This window comes from Stegostoma tigrinum, chromosome 28 (genome assembly GCF_030684315.1).
Source record: "Stegostoma tigrinum isolate sSteTig4 chromosome 28, sSteTig4.hap1, whole genome shotgun sequence".
In the NCBI taxonomy this organism is placed as follows: Eukaryota; Metazoa; Chordata; class Chondrichthyes; order Orectolobiformes; family Stegostomatidae; genus Stegostoma; species Stegostoma tigrinum.
Window position 1 is genome coordinate 12192089 of NC_081381.1, and position 20384 is coordinate 12212472.

At 41.6% G+C, this 20384-nt stretch overlaps 1 protein-coding gene across 6 annotated transcripts in view; it reads right to left on the reverse strand.

Moving 5' to 3' along the window:
* mib2 (MIB E3 ubiquitin protein ligase 2) overlaps positions 1–20384 on the reverse strand; it is a 224315-nt gene that overhangs the window by 158959 nt on the left and 44972 nt on the right. For 3 of the 6 annotated variants that reach the window (XM_048561343.2, XM_059655590.1, XM_048561344.2), the window contains exon 1: positions 2118–2558. The exons of 1 other annotated variant lie outside the window; for it this stretch is intronic. The gene's annotated coding sequence lies outside the window, so the exon portion shown is untranslated. Of the gene's footprint in view, positions 1–2117; positions 2559–20384 lie in introns of those variants that run through there. 2 more of the 6 variants (XM_048561340.2, XM_048561338.2) reach the window with 2 other exon arrangements.

Here is a 20384-nt window from a genome sequence, read left to right on the forward strand (position 1 = left end):
TATCTCTCATTCTTCCAGGCACTGCGTTTCTTTGGTTTTCATTACAGGAGCTCAGTGCTCTGTTCAGGAAGTAAAGTTTTAGAAACCTAACATTGGAAAAGGTTGTAGGGCTGCCAAAATGAGCCCATTATATAAATTCAAACAATCTTTATGAGCCATTCAAATAATTGGGAAGAACAAGCTATCTTCTCAGCTCTTTTTGATCATTAACAAATGGTGTCCGTAGGAAGTTAGAGCAGTTATCTACTGTGTCTGACTTCCTAATTTCCAAAGAATTGCATTTATCAAGGTGGTTATGTTGCATCCTTAACATGACAGCATCTCAGTTTCTCTTTTCTACTGTTCTTCTCCCTTCCAGTTTCTCCTTCCTCCATTTCTATTAGGTTTCACCGATGTAACTTTCTGTTGACTCTGAACTGCCCTCTGGGCATTAGGGATGGGCAATAACTGCTGCCCAGCCAGTGATGTCCACATCCCATTAATGAATAAAAAGAAAACACAGAGGGACCTGAAACTGTAGAAGTTCTCCGGTTCTGTAACAGACAAGAAAGGTACACTGTGAACTTCAAAATCTATTAAAATTGTCGAGACACCTGCGAATGGAACACAGTGCAGCGAGTAAAGTTCGCCTCCATTGCGGTTTCTGTAATTTTTGAATATGAAGCATTTTGCACTGGGGCTGTACACCTGACATGGAATATATGCTATAGACATTAAACATTAGAGTCTGTGGCAGTGGAACATGCTGTAAAATTGGGGCAAAGTGAATTTTCTTGTACCTCCTGTAATTTCATGTCAAAATGTTGTATAATAATAGGGTTTATAATTTTATAAATAAACTTTAAATGGTAAAAGATGAATTTGTCTAACTTCCCAGCATTGGTGTCAACCCATACTAATTATTAGCAAGCAAACAGACAAAACCTCATTCCATAACATCTCACTGTCTGAGATGAGAAACCAAAATGAAAACAACTTAAGGATAAACACAAGAAAACAGTAATTTATGAGAATTATCTATAGCTTCTCTTTATTCAAAGCAAACATTATTTATCTTTGACACACACAGCCTGTGAGCGCAAAGTGGAAGCGGATTTTCAGCACGATCAGGGTTGGAAACCACAAATCATCTGGTTAAGATTCCAAAATACCATTTTCTTCTCTTTCATTCCTGAAATCTATCAAAATATGAATTTAATAAAACAAATTCTCAAAATATTTTCCACAGCTTTATTGCAATCAGCATTGTTCAGACAAGTTCCTGAAGTGGTACAAATTAACACTACAGGCCAGCTGGAGCTGCCCATGTTTCAGTTTCCGGAACACAAGAGGTTACAATTGTCAATATACTCTGTTCATAAGAACCAGGAAGTGGTTCTTTCTCAGGCGAGCCCTGGAGAAAATCATCTTACTGCAATTTCTATACATTCTGTTTAGAAAATAAGCAGAGCATTGTATGCTTGCAGTTGAGCTCTCAAACTGTATTTTACTACACATCCCACAAATTGCAGCGTGAAAAAGAACGAGCAGTGATAATTAGGCAACCTAACAAGAGCGTCAATTTTAACCACAAAGAAACCCCACATTGAATAAAGAGCTTTTTAAAATTTCTGTCAGCTGCATGCACATGCTGGCATAAATAAGCAGTACACGTGTGCGATCTGTAGTCTAAAACAGGACCTTTATTTTGTAAGCAAATTTTTTGGCTTGGTCTAAAAACAATGGAGGTCTGAACTTGTGCTGTCATGTTTTCCATTGATGCTTTTTTCATGTGCTCATGTTAAGTCATTAATAAGTTAGTCTTGCATCAAATAAAGAAATGGCTGTTAGTAATTTAAAATACCAGAACTGAAGACAACCGAACACCCAGTCCTCATATTTTGTAACAGGACATTTCAAAATGTAATTATTTGAGTATAGTATGCTGCCTCTACTTACAGAATTACTCATCTTATGCTGTAACAAAACCCGAATGTTTCAGTCTGTAAATCATCAATTTGATAAAATACTGTGGAAAAGCACGACTTCACAGGGTTAAACAAGGACCATTTCTATACTAACAAGATGACTGAAGTTTAGTAACACGCAATATAACAAAATAAATGTAATATTCCTACCTCAGGATCCTAGCCAGATTGAAAAGGAATGCAAAGAATCATAAACATCCATGATTCCAGGTAGATGAATGGATCTTCTCAGCTAATCCAAACAATGCTTCTAAAACATTTCATATAGCCAACAATAAATTTGCACGAGGTAGAGTCTAAATAACAAAGAGGAATTTCACATCTTGCCTGCCATGTCTATACAGATCCCAAAGTGACAGTTCAGTCCGAGTTCAGAGGGGAATAACGGAGGGTAATCTTGTTCAATAATAGCAGGCAGAAGGTACATTACTTATCCAATTACCTAAACTGCCAGTTCACAAATGATCATTCCGGTCTCAGCTTCCAAAAGCAGCAAGAATAAGCTCAAACATCAGTGAAGAGGTAGGCAATGCACCACATGTTTGTGCATTACTACAATCTCTCACTCTCCAACCCTGGATACTTGGAAATAAAGCAGACTGCCTCCCCCTGCTGTGCAGGGCATTCAGGACAAACCAAAAAAAATGTAAATCAAGCTCTCCAAGAGACAGACACAGACAGAGAGAGAGAGAGAGAGAGAGAGAGAGACACAGACAGAGAGAAACACACACAGAGAAATACAGAAAGACAGAGAGAGAGAGAGAGAGACAGAGAGAGGCAGAGACACGAGCACAAAGAACCACACAGGAGCTCAATCTGGGCTATTTCATGCATCAAACTCAGGCCCAAAGAAATTATAAAGGGACTCTGTAAAACTCTACAATGATTCATTTTTATATTTTGAAACAGCCAGCTTTAATAAAGCAGTTTTAAGTCAACTCAAGAAGCTCACAAGACAAGATCAGCTGGAATGAAGAAAACTTTTTAGACAAATTAGCTCGTCCTCTCTGACTCACCACTTTCCCCTGCAGCTTTAACCTCCATCTGAACATGCAGGCAAGGGACTGGCTGAACACTTCCTCTGAAGGACAAAATTTCTGACAGTTCAGCATTCAGCCTAGATTAGAACTTCAAAAACTGTGAGCAACCTAGGGGTGAGAGAGCTGTACCAACACAGCCAAGCTGAAAGTGATCACTCAAACTAGACTCAGCATTCAATTGCAATGGTGATTGCAATTCTGGCCTCTATATCAAGATCCAAAAATATAACTCCTCTTTAACAGAGAATACGTGCCCTTCCCCCAAAAGTGGGACCACTTTTTAAAAAAAATCAAAATTAAAGTCAAGCTCTCTTCATTTATTTAAAAAAAGCAGGAAGGAGAGGGTGAGTAGCAGCACCTGGATTTGAAGTTAGAAATAAATCATCTGTGTTACATTCCATGGTTATATAGCTCAAAGGTTTAAAAACTAATTTTGTTTACTGAACGCATAGATGCATGTCATATTGAAAGATACTTTACATTTTTGGATTTGAATTTCGAAACAGAAGTGGATGGGTGTGGGTCAGTTCTGCGAAGGCATTTTTGTTTTTAAAAAAGGCCCTGAAGTCATTTAGGCAGTGTCCAACTTGAACTGTTTTGCAACGTATTTCTGGATACTTTATGAAATAACTAGATTTTAGCAAATGAAACATCTTGAACTACTGGGAACCATAAGATTTATTGTCACAATATTGCAAAAACCACAAAACAAATACTCATGAAGTTTCTGACAAAATATGAATCCTTAGGAATATCAACAATCTGGAATACAATCGGCAAATTCAAGATTTAGGTAAAAATGCACACATAAAATAGTTGCAATTTATAGTTTCCATCTGATAAAAGCTTCTACTGTCTGAAATGGGATTTCAAAAAGCATTTCAACCCAGAGCTCGTAATAGGATTTCAGGCGTGATTTAAACTGCTTGGCATTTCACAGTTACTGTTACAAAAACGCAGCCTGGAATGGAACATGTTATTTATGAGGAAAGATTGGATAAACTAGGATTGTTTAGCTTAGAACAGACCGGGGGTTGACTTGAGGTGGGTAAAGAGAGGGGCGGAATTCAAACTAAATCGGAACAGGTTCCTTACCTTAGCAAAGTGATCAAAAACCAGGTGGATGTCAATGTCAAGAGGTGGAAAGGAATTGCTCAAAGAACTAGAGGGGGGTAGCCGAAACATTTCTCTTCTGGAGGGCGGCATTGTAGAAATTCACTACCCAACAGTGTGATGAGAGACAGAAACTCCAACCACACTTGAAAGTCCTTGAATTCTACTTGAACAGCTCTGACCTGCACAGCTCTCAAGATAATGCTGGAAGCCTGAGAGATAACCATTCAGAGCTGAACGGCTTCCCACAGTCAGCCCAAGACTTAATCTTTTAAATAATGATGGCATAGAACAGATGATAAAGAATTTGCACATTCTGTTGTCAAATTGGCACCAAGAAAAAGGACAAAAGGCAACTCGCTATTCAGGGTGAAAGGATCTAAATTTTGATCTGCCATTTGGTGTGACAACTTCGGGAGAATCTTCACAGCCAGCATCAAGCAGAAGCATAAGTAGATAGCACATCCCAAGTGTGGATAAGCTAGTCTCGAAAGGTTGTACCTATAGCAAACACTGAACACTACATTATTTATAACAGCATTGTGAAATGAACAGATTTTAATTTCCAGCCTTCCATTTAGCAAGGGCCAAAATGATGACCATTCCTGGACAATTTCAGGAAAAGTGTGCGAGAGCAGAACAACCCTTCCTATGGGGCCATTTCGCAGTCTCTCGAAAGCTTTCAACTCAGGTGAAACAAATTCCCCTTTTGGAAATACTGCAGCAATGTGGATGACCAGATAAAAATCATCACATCTCTTACAATATTCAAATCACACTACTATGCAATGGATCCACCAGACACCTTCTCCATCATAGTGCTGTCAAACAGGATCATATCACCACACCAACGCTGGGGCAGGTTCAACAGGGCTACGGTAATAACTCTGATGGTAATAACACTGATAGTTAATTAAGAAAATACGAACATAAGAACTAGGAGCAGGAGTGGGCTGTTTGACCCTTCAAATCCACTCCGCCATTCAATAAGATCATGGCTGATCTTTCCGTGGACTCAGACCTACTTACCTGCATTCTCACTGTATCCCTTAATGCTTTTATTGTTTAAAAAAAATCTACCTTAACTTTAAAAACCTTTACTGAAGTAGCGTCAACTACATCAAGTCTTCAACTTTTACCAAGACACAGTAACAATGTCTGCAAAAGAACTACGGTATGTTAATGATATTTGAGTTAGTGCTCACTCTGAAGAATAATGGCAGAGTTGACATTCATCAAAACCCATGAAAACATATCTTTCTGGCCTTCAGGGCAAATTCTAAGTCTTCCACATAATAAACCCAATGCCTTCAATTCAGATTCAGGATGTAGAGTTGGAAAACATTGCTCAGATCCCACATCCTGGACATTGTTCATCAGTGTTTTTTTTTCGGTGTAGGCAAAGAACACCTGAGAATCCAACATATTGGCTCAGTTTGTGCTAAATTATGTACTTGAGTTTCAGAATCCTGACATCAGACAGCAGTTCTCCCCATGCTCCTCTATAGGAAAATCACATTTGAGCATCGTATAGACATCAAGTTTTGTGAATAAATGGAAGAACAAAAGAATACCCATGAAGATTCTCCACATCACAGACATACCGAATGTAAAGGCCGTGATAATTTAACAAATTAAGAGAAATAGATGGGATAGGTTGCTTGAATGTTCGACTCATGATTATGTTCTGCTCAGAGCTTTAGCAAGGAGCCCATTTACACAAGGGGGCTAAAGGATACATTTCAAGCCAATGACAATTTCAAAGCTTGTATGAAGCTATTCTGCTCTATCATGATCAACAAATAGCTGGTGCCCAATCACCAGCATGGTGCTTAATCTTCAAGCACAATGTCAATTTCTTTAAAATCAACAGGAGCAATCACTGCAATAGAATAATGAGAGAGACCAGGGGGAAAAAGAATGTTGACTTGAGCAGCTGCAATCTGCGACCGCCCTTACCAACTGACAACGCAATGTTCTCTCTGGAAGAGGAGCAGCAAAGGTTAAGGTGGGGCTGATCAAACATCTGAAAACTCTCACCCAATTATTCTCAATACAAAAGAATGACACTGAGAGGGAGGTCATTCCTGACTAAATGGATACCCTGGACCCAATCCTACTTATACCAAAGCACTAGTTGGCTGGAGCACAGTCAGACTAGAAATCCAACGCAGCCTGACATCTGGCAAACATCAGACCTGAAATAGGGCATTGCTTGGGACTCATTATTAATTTGTTCTGCAAGGAATAGATTAATAATTCTACAGAATAATATAAATAATGTATATAAAAGATCAAAGACAAGCATATATCAACCCATTGGGACATATTATCATTCATCACCATGGGACTGAACCAGACCTTCTGGTCCAGGATGGGAACACTAGCATTGTGTCACAAAATCCCTTTGTATTGACAATGCTTTCAGCAATATCTAGTGGCACAAAATAGACATTCCAACCAAAAATACAAGTTGGTTACCAAAATCAGAAAAAGAATACAAAATAATGGGAATTAGGATTCTTCTTCTGGCATTATCTCCTCAACAGTTAATATTCAGGTAAGGGTATTGATAAAGAAGTGATTTATGACATGGTATTCACAGCACAGAATCCATCTGAGGCTCCAATACTGTAGCCCAGGCTCTCTAAATCACCACTGTCATTGAGTCCAGAACAATGTTGGAAATATGAGACCACTGATAACTCCACAAGATGCAGATGTGCCACCAAACCATGAAGCCACCACCAGCATAACTGACGTTGTCTTCACTTGCCATAATACATGCATTAACAAAGATGCTTGCTAATACGGGTTGAGGTGGTAGGTAGGAAATGGAAGTGCAGCTTGAGGTGGGAGGAAGGGATGGGTGAGAGGAAGAACAGGTTAAGGAAGCAGAGACAGGCTGGGCTGGTTTGGGATGCAGTGGGGGGAGGGTACAAACTGGGCTGGTTTTGGGATGCGGTGGGGAAAGGGGTGATTTTGAAGCTGGTGAAATCCACATTGATATCATTTGGCTGCCAGGTTCCCAAGCGGAATATGAGTTGCTGCTCCTGCAACCTTCGGGTGGCATCATTACGGCTCTGCAGGAGGCCCAGGAGGGATGTGTCGTCTGAGGAATGGGAGGGGGAGTGGAAATGGTTCGCAACTGGGAGGTGCAGTTGTTTGTTGCGAACCAAGCGGAGGAGTTCCGCAAAGCGGTCCCCAAGCCTCCACTTGGTCTCCCCAATGTAGAGGAAGCCACACCGGGTGCAATGGATACAATATACCATTTCAACTCTCCCTCCCATTCCTTAGACGACATGTCCATCATGGGCCTCCTGCAGTGCCACAATGATGCCACCCGAAGTTGCAAGAACAGCAACTCATATTCCGCTTGGGAACCCTGCAGCCCAATGGTATCAATGTGGACTTCACAAGCTTCAAAATCTCCCCTTCCCCCACTGCATCACAAAACCAGCCCAGCTCATCCCCTCCCTGCACTGCGTACCAAAACCAGCCAAAACTGTCTCTGCTTCCCTAACCTGTTCTTCCTCTCACCCATCCCTTCTTCCCACCTCAAGCCGCACCTCCATTTCCTACCTACCACCTCATCCCACCTCCTTGACCTGTCCATCTTCCCTGGACTGACCTATCCCCTCCCTACCTCCTCACCTATACTCTCCTCTCCACCTATCTTCTTTTCTCTCCATCTTTCGATCTGCCGCCCCCTCTCTCCCTATTTATTCCAGCTCCCTCTCCCCATCCCCCTCTCTGATGAAGGGTCTAGGCCCGAAACGTCAGCTTTTGTGCTCCTGAGATGCTGCTTGGCGTGCTGTGTTCTTCCAGCTTCACACTTTGTTATCTTAGATTCTCCGGCATCTGCAGTTCCCATTATTACTGCTTGGTAATACTGTCCAATTTCTGCCTCCTTGCCCTACAGAAATAAGCCTTACAGAGCAAACTCCAGGGTGAATGCAAAATTGTTGAACTGCATTTGAAAAGGATGCTGCGAGTTAGTGATAACCGTTTATTAAAGCAAATATTTGAGCTGAGCCTTTCAGAAAGCTGAACTCTGAGCCTTCCTAACATTAAATGTTTGGTTTTATTTCATGGAAGTATACTCTATGCCTTCATAGTTAACCAATTTGTCTCCTATCCTGCAGCACTACGGTAGTTGTGTCACCAAGAAATTTACTTTTTGCTCAAACACATTTCTCATGTTTTCTGCTTAAGATTAAAATGGAAGCAAATTACAGCTAGAAACCAAACTGACTTAAGTGTGAAATCTGTTAATTCTGAAAACTCACTGAAGAAAAGATGGCATTTTTCAGGAAAGTACATGAAATAACATTGCACTGAACAGTAACAGCAATGACACTGCATACTGAAATTGTGAAGATCTCTGGTAAAAATTGAACCAGTGTTTTTCAATACTCAGATACAAAGTAATACTAAACGTGCCTCTAATACATTCTGGAGTAGGTGTTAGTGCACACAAATTGTTTTGTCAAAAGAAATGGAGTCAAATATTCTCATTATTTCATTAAAGTAACTTAAACCTTTAAAATACTGCACATTTTCAGATTTATAACATCTTGTCAGCTACATCTTTGATGACTCTAGCTGCTGGTAACACCGCACAAGTCACATTTTAGAACAAAACCTGACTTGACAGATCATGTGTTTAACCATTGCGATAATCAACTTCAGAAAGTTAAACCATGCATATATTCATGAGGCCGCAGATGTTATTTAACAGAAGATTTATTACACAAAATAAATAGTTATATACATTAAAAAAAGACAGAAAAGTTTTAACATAAACATCAAAACAAACTTTCAAACTGCTTCACAAAGCTCAATCTCAAAATACAATCATTCTAATCTCAGCTTTCTAAACCTTTATTTAACTATTGCTTATCAGTTTCTCCCCTTTGAACTATGGAGACCTTTGGTTTTACGATTCCTTTCCAAGTCTGTTTGCATGCACATAGAAACATACATTAAAAAAAGCAGCGAAAATAGGCCAATCACAGCTGCCCCATCCAACTCAGTACCCTGTTCCAGCCCGCTCCATGTAGCCTTGAACCTCTCCATTCTGATGGCCTAGAGTTTCACAGCTTTAATAACTTGAAGATTTCAAACCAAACTCTTCGCTTGTAAGCTTCAGACCAGAAACCACTTCTGCAAGGTGAATGGTTCCCTTAACTGGAAAACATTTAGTTTCCTTGCTAGGAGAAACCTTCTGAACTGAAATTCCGATTCTCCTGAATTAATTTGAAGTTCCTGTTCTGAAGTCAAAACTTCTCTAACTGCCTGAATATGTTTACTCTATTCTTTAATAAATCCAGCTTAATAAACATTTTATCCAGCAACATCCAACACTTCACCTAGGTACTCTGTTGCAGATATGTCTCTCCTTGGAATTGATACACTTGGGTCCCTGGTCAAATGACTTTCTGATCAAGTTTAAAACACTTCACAGAATTGGCAAAAATCTGTACATAGGCCATGTTTCAAAATATATTTTTTTAAAAATCAGAAGGTGATTAATACTGCACTTCTCAATGGAAAACTGGAGAATATGCCCTCCCAAACAGGGAGGAACATCCTTGTGCTCAACTCTTTGCAAAATAATAAGCAGCATGTGAAAATAAAGAGTCAAATTCCAGACCTACACTGCGACAAAACGTTTAGATTTTTTGCAACGGAAATGAAGCTTTTTTAAAATAAAAAATGACCCACTATAAAGAAAGAGATAACAAGGTGTAGAGCTGGATGAACACAGCAGCCCAGCAGCAGAGGAGCAGGAAAGCTGACGTTTCGAATCTAGACCCTTCTTCAGAAAGGAGAGAGGGGAAGGGGATTCTGAAATAAAGAGAGAGAGAGAGGCGGATAGAAGATGGATAGAGAAGATAGGTGGAGAGGAGGCAGATAGGTCAAAGAGGTGGGGATGGAGCCGGTAAAGGTGAGAGTTGATGGGGGAGGTAGGGAAGAGATAGGTCAGTCCAGGGAGGACGGACAGGTCAAGGGGCCAGGAGGAGGTTAGTAGGTAGGAGATTAGGGTGGGGCTTGAGGTGGAAGGAAGGGATGAGCTGGGCTGGTTTTGGGATGCGGAGGGGGAAGAGGAGATTTTGAAACTTGTGAAATCCACATTGATACCATTGGGCTGCAGGGTTCCCAAGCGGAATATGAGTTGCTGTTCCTGCAACCTTCGGGTAGCATCATTGTGGCACTGCAGGAGGCCCATGATGGACATGTCGTCTGAGGAATGGGAGGGGGACTTGAAATGGTTCGCAACTGGGAGGTGCAGTTGTTTAGTGCGAACAGAGCGTAGCTGTTCTGCAAAGCGGTCCCCAAACCTCCGCTTTCCAGAGGGACTACTCTCTCCGTGACTCCCTTTTCCATTCCACACGCCAGTCCAGCCCCACCTCGCCCAGCAATTTCGCCTGCAACTGCTGGAATTGTGACACCTGCCCCTACACCTCCCCCCTTACCCCCAAGAAGACTTTCCACATCAAACAGATGTTCACCTGCACATCTGCTAATGTGGTATACTGTATCTGCTGTAACCGTTGTAGCCTCCACTACATCAGGGGAAACAAGCGGAGGCTTGGGGACCGCTTTGCAGAACGCCTACGCTCAGTTCGCACTAAACAACTGCACCTCCCGGTTGCGAACCATTTCAACTCCCCCTCCCACTCCTCAGACGACATGTCCATCCTAGGCCTCCTGCAGTGCCACAACGATGCTACCCGAACGTTGCAGGAACAGCAACTCGTATTATGCCTGGGAACCCTGCAGCCTAATGGTATCAATGTGGACTTCACAAGCTTCAAAATCTCCCCTCCCCCACGGCATCCCAAAATCAGCCCAGCTCGTCCCAACCTCCCTAACCTGTCCTTCCTCCCCGTGTCCCCTCGTCCCACCTCAAGCCCCACCCCCATCTCATACCTACTAACCTCATCCCACCCCCTTGACCTGTCTGTCCTCCCTGGACTGACCTATCTCCTCTCTAACTCCCCACCTACACTCACGTTTACTGGCTCCGTCCCCGCCTCTTTGACCTGTCTGTCTCCTCTCCACCTATCTTCTCCTCTGTCCATCTTCTATCTGCCTCCCCTCTCTCCCTGTTTATTTCAGAACCCCCTTCCCCTCCCCCATTTCTGATGAAGGGTCTAGGCCTGAAACGTCAGCCTTCATGCTCCTCTGATGCCGCTTGGCCTGCTGTGTTCATCCAGCTCTACACGTTGTTATCTCAGATTCTCCAGCATCTGCAGATCCTTGTATCTCAGTCTAAATAAACAAACAGTTTAACAAGGATAAACAGATCATTTCTGTATATTAGAGAAGAAAGGTGAATATGTTTTTTTCTGGCATTCTCTTACTGATAAAAATATAAAACCACAGCTGATTGAAATGCTGGTATCCATCACGCCAAGAATAACATAAGGCTTTCCTCTCTCTGGCTTACATAGTGAACTTCTTTGACAAATCCACTGACTTGCACTGTGTAATAAGAGGTTATTCTACTGTTTCTTTCACCACTACAACCATTCCCACCCATCCATCCACAAACAAATCTGAAGTTCCTACTCTGCATACAAACCTATACAATGAGCTTTGGACTGCAATTAACATGGGAACAAACTCATTGTAGCCAGACCTCCAAACATTTTTATTAATGCATATTGACTTTTCTTTAGTCACAGGGTCACACAGCACAGAAACAGACCTTTCAGCCCAACCAGTCCATGCCAAACATATTCTCAAACTGAACTAGTCCCACCTGCCTGCTCCTGGACCATATCCCTCCAAACCGTTCCCATTCATGTACTGATCCAAATGCCTTTTAAAAGCTGTAATTTGTACCCACATCCACCACACGTTCAGGAAGTTCATTCCACAACCAAACCACCCTTTACGTAAAAAATTTGCCTCATGTCTTTAAAATGTCTCCTTAAAAACGTGCCGTCTAGTCTTCAAATTCCCCATCCTACGGAAAAGACAAACTACCACTAACGTTTTACTCTACAAAGTCAACTCACTCAGTACAGATCCTGAATCAACCATAGAATCTCCTGCTCTTAATCATGGCTCCAACTTCTCACCTTTGGTTTGAAAAAAAGGTCACTGGAAGACCATCAATTCAGCTTTATTGAACAAAAAGCAATGAACCAAGCATGTCAAGCACATTGTTAACAGTTTTCCACAAAACAAAGAATTTGGAAAACTTCCTCCAGAGATCAATTCTTTTCAGATAGAAATCGAAGTGACATTTGAAAAAGAAAAGCTTTTTTACTCGATCACTGAAGTTGTGAACACACAACAGAATGCATGGCTGACATTTCACATTCACTCAATATAAATGAACAATAAAATACTGCAGATGCTGGAAAGATTAAATGAAAACAGAAAACCCTGGAAAACAGCAGATCATCCTGTGTGTGGGAGAAAACTAAAATTAACATTTCAGGTTAGTGATGCACTGATCGTGGGTCAGTTAGCTGAACGGCCAGTCTGCGACACAGTATGATGCCCGAGATGGTTATGGTCACCATGACAGAGCCACGTTCTCAGCTTCACCTTATGGTTTGGTGACCTTCCGGTTAAACTCACTACCAGTCTTCTCTCTCAAATGAGGCAGCCTCTGGGACTATGGCATCTTTACCTTTTAACTCACTCGTCAAACTTAGAAGTGAGGGGCATCATAATTTTGAGCAGAGCCACTCCGATGCAAACCTCATTACAACCTTGGTGCACACATGGATGATCATTACTCAAACATACAAATTCTTATACAGCCTGACAGAGCAGATGCAGAAAGGTTGCTGCCCCAGCTGCAAATGTCTAATATCAAGAGACACCATCTCAGAAATAAGGGGTAAGCCATTTAGGACTGAGACAAGGAATTTATTCACTCAGGCTGGTGAATCCTTGACATTGTCTGCCCCAGAGTATCGTGGATGCTCAGTGGTTCAGTATGTTCCAAGGAGAGTAGGCTTAGCTGAGCGGGCTGGACAGTTGGTCTGCAAAACAGCTTGATGCCAGTAGTGCAAATTCAATCCCCACACCAGCTGAGGTTACCACGAAGGGCTCTCCTTCTCAACCTCTCCCCTCGTCCAAGGTGTGGTGCCCTCAAGTTAAATCACCACCAGTCATCTCTCTATAATGAGACAGCAGCACCTATATTCTGGTGAGACTACACCCACATGACTTGAATTTAAAAGGGGTACGTTCGAGACAAAAATCAATCTATTTCTACATAATAAAAGCTTACAGGTTTATGGGGATAATGCAGAGAAATAGTGTGGAAGTAGAAGATCATCTATGTCTCAACACCATGTTCAAAAAGGGCTGAATTGTCTATGTCTTTTCCTATTTTTTCCATTCTTATCGACAGGTTAGCTAAATTCAAGAGATGATGCAAGAGTGACAACTCTGGACATGAGGGCAGCATTTAATGAAGTACGAGCAGCAGGCAGCCCTGGAAAAACTGAAGTCATTGGGAATCAACTGATTGGCGTCACACCTAGTATAAAGAAAGATGTGTGCGGTTATCACCCCAAAGATACCGCTACAGGAAATCCTTGCGGTAGTGTCCTTGGCTGCTTCATGAGTACCCTTCCCTGAATCATAATGTCAGAAGCGGTGATGCCCAGTGAAGTGTGCATAATGACATCCTGGAGAAGGGTCACTGCACCCTAAATGTTAACTTTACTTTCTCGCCACAGATGCTCCCACACCTGATGCGTCTTTCCAGCAATTTCTGATTTTATTTATGATTTCCAACATCCGTAGTTCTTTGGCTTTTTTTTGTTTATTAAATACAATAAGATGTTGTCAAGGAGCTTCTGACAACTAGATGCTCCAAAATATTAACTCCATACAATGTCTTCTTAAGATTGATAGAATTAACAGTTTCTTAAACGGAGGGGTTTTAGTCAGAAATTGGAGATCCAGAGAAACCGCTGATAATAAATCTTAATCCTTAAATAGTACAATGCTTTTCTAGAGGCTGCAGATACTTATTTGAAATGTTGGCTGTTCATTTGTCAGGAAATAACAGATCTACATTGCCTGGACATTTCAGAAACAGACTTTCACTCCTGGAAACTACACTCAGTTTGCTACTGTGAACAGAGAGACTACTAGCCCAAAATAGTAATCACAGTTATGTGCTGTAATATTTGCATATAAATGCAAAAACCAAATTAAAGCTGCACTGATGGATAAATAAAGTGAAAGTATCCAACTTAGAGTCCTAGAGACATACAGCACAAAACAGACCTTTCGATCCAAACTGTCCATGCCAACCAGATGTCCTACATAAATCTAGTCCCAAATGCCAGCACTCAACCCAAATCCCTCTAAAACCTTTCTATTCATATATACCCATCTGCAAGTCTTTTAAATGTTATAATTGTACCAGCCTCTGCCATTTCGTCTGGCAGCTCATTCCATACACACGCCATCCCCTGTGTGAAAAAGTTGCCCCTTGGGTGCCTTTTGAGCCTTTCCCCTCTCTCCTTAAATCTATGCCCTCTAGTTTTGGACTTCGCCCTCCCCGCACCCCCCCCCCCAACCATCCCAGGGAAAAGATCTGGTCTCTTTACCCTACCCAGCCCTTCATGATGTTATCAACCCCTCCGTAAAGGTCACCCCTCAGCCTCTGAAGTTCCATGGAAAATAGCCCCAGCCTGTTTAGCCTCTCCCCACGGCTCAAACCCACCAATCCCGGCAACATCCTTGTAAATCTTTTCTGAACCCTTGCAAGTTTCACAACATCCTTCTTACAGCAGGGAAACCAGAATTGCACACATTATTCCAAAAGTGGCCTAACCAATGACCTGTACAGCTGCAACATGGCATCCCAACTCCTATACTCAATGCACTGATCAATAAAGGTAAGTATATCAAACCCCTTCTTCGCTATCCAGTCTACCTGCAACTCCACTTTCAAGGAACTATGAACCTGCACTCTAAAGTTTCTTTCCTCAGAAACATTCCCTAGGACCTTACCATTAAGCATGTAAGTCCTGCCCTGATTTGCCTTTTCAAAATGCAGCATCTCACATTTATCTAAATTAAACTCCATCTGCCACTCCTCAGCCCACGGGCCCATCTGATCAAGATCCTGTTGTACCCTAAGGTAACTTCTTCACTATCCACTACACCTCCAATTTTGGTGTCATCTGCAAACTTACTAACCATACTTCCTATGTTAACCTCTAAAGTATTTTTATAAATAAAAGAAAACTGCGACCCAGCACCGATCCTTGTAGCACACCACTGGTCACAGGCCTCTAGTCTGAAAAGCAACCCCCCCCACCACCACCACCACCTTTGACTTCTACCTTTGAGCAAATTCAGTATCCAAATATCTAGTTCTCCCTGGATTCAATGTGATCTAACCTTGCAAACCGGTCTACCATGAGGAACCTTGTTGAATGCCTTACTTAAGTCTATGTAGGCACATCTTGCTAAATATTTTATTCTACTTCACGTTTTGAAAATCAGAATAAACTATGGCAGTTTGGAAACAAATTAGGCAGAGGACCTAGGCGTTGAGAAGTGGGACAAGAAACCGATGAGAACTTTTGAACAAAGAAAACAAATTCAGTTCAATTCTTGAGCAAGCCTGAATAAAATTTCCCTTCATGAATTCAGTTTGGATTCCTCAGTTGCACTTAAATACTAACTTTTCCTTTAGCAAGAAAAACAGGGCAGTGTATGCTGATAAGCTCGCTGTATGCCATAATCAGAAGTATGCAGTGAAACTTAAATTCAGTTTTTCTTGCCACAGAATAAAACTACTGCATGCTGTAATGATCCCAGCTGATAGTAATACTGGAGAAGTAAGATCCTAGAGTGAAACTTAGTTGTCAGACCATAAGTGTTACTTTTGCAATCTGGATACCATGGTAGATGGTCAGACAAGGCCACCAAAGTACTTTGAACAAAAATGCCACAATTTATTACAAAGAAACAAAAACAAAAAAGTTATAAAAGGTGAATTTGATAAGATTTCATATTAAATATCAAAAATTTAACAATTTTTCCCAGCAATATGCTCTATCCTAGTGAAATGTCACTCTTATCTTAACGCTTTAATTTCTTATTCAAATGACAACAATGCAAGCATTTCCTTTCAGATGCTCTGCATATTGACCAGATATGAATCTTCCCATTACTGTGTCTCCGGGATGTACACACCATTACCAAGTTACTGACACTTCTTAACAAAAGCCCTGTCAATCTGAACTGCTAAGTGGCTTAGGCTTCCTTCCCAGATTTGACTGCTAGGAAGTAAACTGCCCTTCTATTGGCATCAATCTTTTATTCTTGACCAAAACCCGACTGTAGCCCTTGGATACATAGATTTTTGGTGATTATAAAACTCAATTTAGTAAAAAGACCTTTTTTTAGCTTCCTAGGTAGCAGCTAGTCATTTAGTTTAAGTCACATGCTATCTTGGAAATTATGTCCTTAGCTCACTCTTCAAAAATGATTTTCACCTCTTAGAATAACAAGTACCCTTCAGGGATCTCAAACTAAAAAGCCATTCACCTTACTTGATAACCCAAATTCTCAAATGATAATAGAGCAATACAAATCTTTATTACAATCAGAATTCACCTCAGTGAAACTGTACAAAAGCATGACCATTGTCACAGGAATGAAAATGTGTGTCAGCAATTTGAAGTCATGCAGTTGACTGCTTGAGCTGCCAGATTCCAAGAAATATACCAGACTGAATGCTGCAGAAAGGATTAACATGTGGGCAGCATGGTGGCTTAGTGATTAGCACTGCTGCCACACAATGCCAGGGATCCGGGCTCAATTCCACCCTCAGCCACAGAGTGTGGAGTTTGCACATTCTCCCAGTGTCTGTGTGGGTTTCCTCTGGGTGCTCCAGTTTTCTCCCACAGCCCCAAGGTGCGCAGGTTAAGTGGAAGGGACATGCAAAATTGTCCATAGTGTCTGCGGATGTGTAGATTGGGTGGATTAGCCACTGGAAATGTGGGTTTGCCACCTCCCCTCCCCCCGGCTTGCTAGGGTAGCTTTTTGGAGGGTTGATGCGGACTCAATGGGCTGAATGGCCTGCTTCCACAGAAGGGATTCTAGTAATCTATGATATTTAGGGAATAGTAATATCTACTGATCACAGGGCCAACATACGGTTTTGCCAGAGATAACAAGGTGCACAGCTGGATGAACACAGCAGGCCAAGCAGCATCAGAAGAGCAGGAAAGATGTTGTTTCGGGTCTAGACCCTTCTTCAGAAATGGGGGAGGGGAAGGGGATTCTGAAATAAATAGGTAGAGAGGAGGAGGCAGATCGAAGATGGATAGAGGAGACGATAGGTGAAGAGACACAGACAGGTCAAAGAGGCGGGGATGGAGCCAGTACAGGCGAGTGTAGGTGGGGAGTTAGGGAGGGGATAGGTCGGTTAAGGGAGGGCTGACAGTTCAAGGAGGCGGGATGAGGCTAGGAGGTAGAAAATGGGGGTGGGCTTGAGGTGGGAGGAGTGAATTGGTGGGTACGAGCTGGGCTGGTCTTGGGATGCGGTAGGAGGAGGGGAGACGTTGAAGCTTGTGATGTCTACATTGATACCATTGTGCTGCAGGGCTCCTCCTTTATCCATCTTCTATCCACCTCCCCCTTTCTCCCTATTTATTTCAGAATCCCCTTCCCCTCCCCCTTTTCTGAAGAAGGGTGTAGACCCAAAACGTCAGCTTTCCTGTTCCTCTGATGCTGCTTGGCCTGCTGTGTTCATCCAGCTCTACACCTTGTTATCTCTGATTCTCCAGCATCGGCAGTTCCTACTATACTGTTTTGCTTTTCCATTTTGGTCTATTTGACACTTACATTTGAGAACAAATTTATTGTTTGCATTTCCTATGTCCCTCAATTAGAAAATGTAAATTAGCAAGGGTTCTCCCTCTCCTTATCACCGTCCATCAATCTCTATTGGAAATTGGCATGTTTAACACTTCGTAAGAATTCATTTCATCTTGCATGTGATGCTCTACATTATCTGTTGCTTGCCATACATTCTTACTCAAGGTTCAAATACAAACAGCGGCCAGTCACTCTGGAAGAGCTACCAGGTTCTAATCGTGATAAGACCATGCCCAAATTACCTTCAGAAATGGGGGGGGGGGGGGGGGGGGGGGGGGTGGGGGGGGGCGGAATCTGAAACAGGTGCAGCAGTCTAAAGCTACCAAGCTTGAGGGAATCAGGGACTTGTGGTGTGGTCATACTACCCCTACCTTTGAGTCAGGTGGCCAGTGTTCAAGCCCCACTTGTATGTAATAACATCTCTGTACAAGTTGATTAGAAAAAACAATTTGAGGGACTTCAGCTACGTGACGAGAGGAACAAAGTTGGGGTTTGTCTCCGGGGTGAAGTTAGAGTGAGACGATGATGCTTCACAGAGGTGCACATAGGAACAGGGACATGAATAGGTCATTCAGCTTTGGAAGTCTGTCCTACTGTTCAGTTAGATTACAGCTGAACTGTAGCTCAATTTATTCTTGCATTCTAGTTCCCAAATAATGCTCAATGTCTGTGCACTTATCCATGTGATTAAACTCTGCATTGTATAAAGGCTGGTGAACTCATCATGAATCTTTAAACATTAAAAACATTTCAGCAGATTTCCTAGACTTTTTGGCGACTTCAAATTTAATGTTAGAATTATGTTGTAAAGAGTGAATCAGAGGTCATCTCAAAACGCTTGGCTGTCATTCTATTGCACATATTTGGACTGAACTCATTTTGCAATGAAACAAAATCTAAATGATCTGCTACTTCAATAAGTAATTGTTAACACTTTATCTTAACTTTCACTTAATTGCTTGGAAAGTTATGATACAAAATTTAGCTTCAATTACAAAAAGAAATGTTTAATATCAAGAAACTGGCAGGCATAAAGAGGAAAGCTTGCAAAAATAATGATTCCTTAAAACATTTTCAATAAGGTGCACAGAAAAAAGTATAAATCAGATTATCAAAAGCTGGTTCTCAATAAGTTAAAATACATGTGTTCACACTAACAGTGCAATAAATTAAAACAATGGATTGCTACTTTGAAAATAATCATAGGACATTTATAGTTCGTTATTAAAGTATCACAGAATCCCTTCAGTGTCCCTTCAGGAAGCAAGCTATTCGTCCCATCAAGTCCACACGAACCCTCCAAGGAGCATCCCCCCAGGCTCACACCCCAGGTCCCTGCATTTCCCATGGCTAACTCATCAAACCTGCACATCTTTGGACCATGGGAGGAAGCTGCAGCACTCATAAGGAATTCCGCACAGACCAGGGGAGAATGTGCAAACTCCACACAGACAGACAGTCATCTGAGGCTGGGATCAAACCTGCGTCCCTGGCGCTGTGAGGCAGCAGAACTGACCACTGGGCCACCTTGCTGCCCTAAAGTTCCCACAAATTCATGTTCCTCAGGCTTCATCACTCTAATTGCCACATAGTGACAGGTGACTGGCAAGAAAAGTGATCAAGCAAGAGCAAAGAGATAAATTAATCCAATAAGTAATTTTGCTTTTTAATTTTTGAGAACAGTAAGTAAAGGAGATCTCCTATGTCTAATACATTTTTGTCTATTTATATATATTATAGTTAGACATATGGTTAGGTTCTGGCCCCACTTGACCAGAAGGTTTTCTTACCGTCTTTTCACTTTAAATGTGAATTTGTACTATATTTAGAAATAATCCAATGGTTAAAATTATTTAAACTGTAAAGCTTCTGAGGAATAATGTGTCGCAATATAATTTAGCTAGCACTGCTTTTTAGCTTCTGCTGAAAGTGCAATTCATACTATTCATGTATTTTTTCACACATTGTTAATTGAGGTAACACGGCTGTATTGAAGTAGAAAGTGGGGCAATAGGCCATGACAAGTCAGTCAGAGACAAAAACAACTGTCGATGCTGTAATCCAAAGTAGAAAAACAAGACTGAAGAAGGGTAATACCCAAAACGTTGACTTCTCCATTCCTCCAGATGCTGTCTGGCTTGCTGTGTTCTTCCAGCCCCAGTCAAGTTAGTGTCTGGTGTCTGCAAATAGAATTCTCCCATATTTTTGACGGGTGATGGTCTTAACCACAACAATAGCATACTGGATGAGGTGGGACCAATACAAGCTCATCAGCAAAAACAATGTGCACAACAAGGGGCTCATTACTATCTTAAACAGTGTTTCTTAAAAAAAAAGGGAACAGAATTAAATATATTGGCACAAATTACATCTCTAC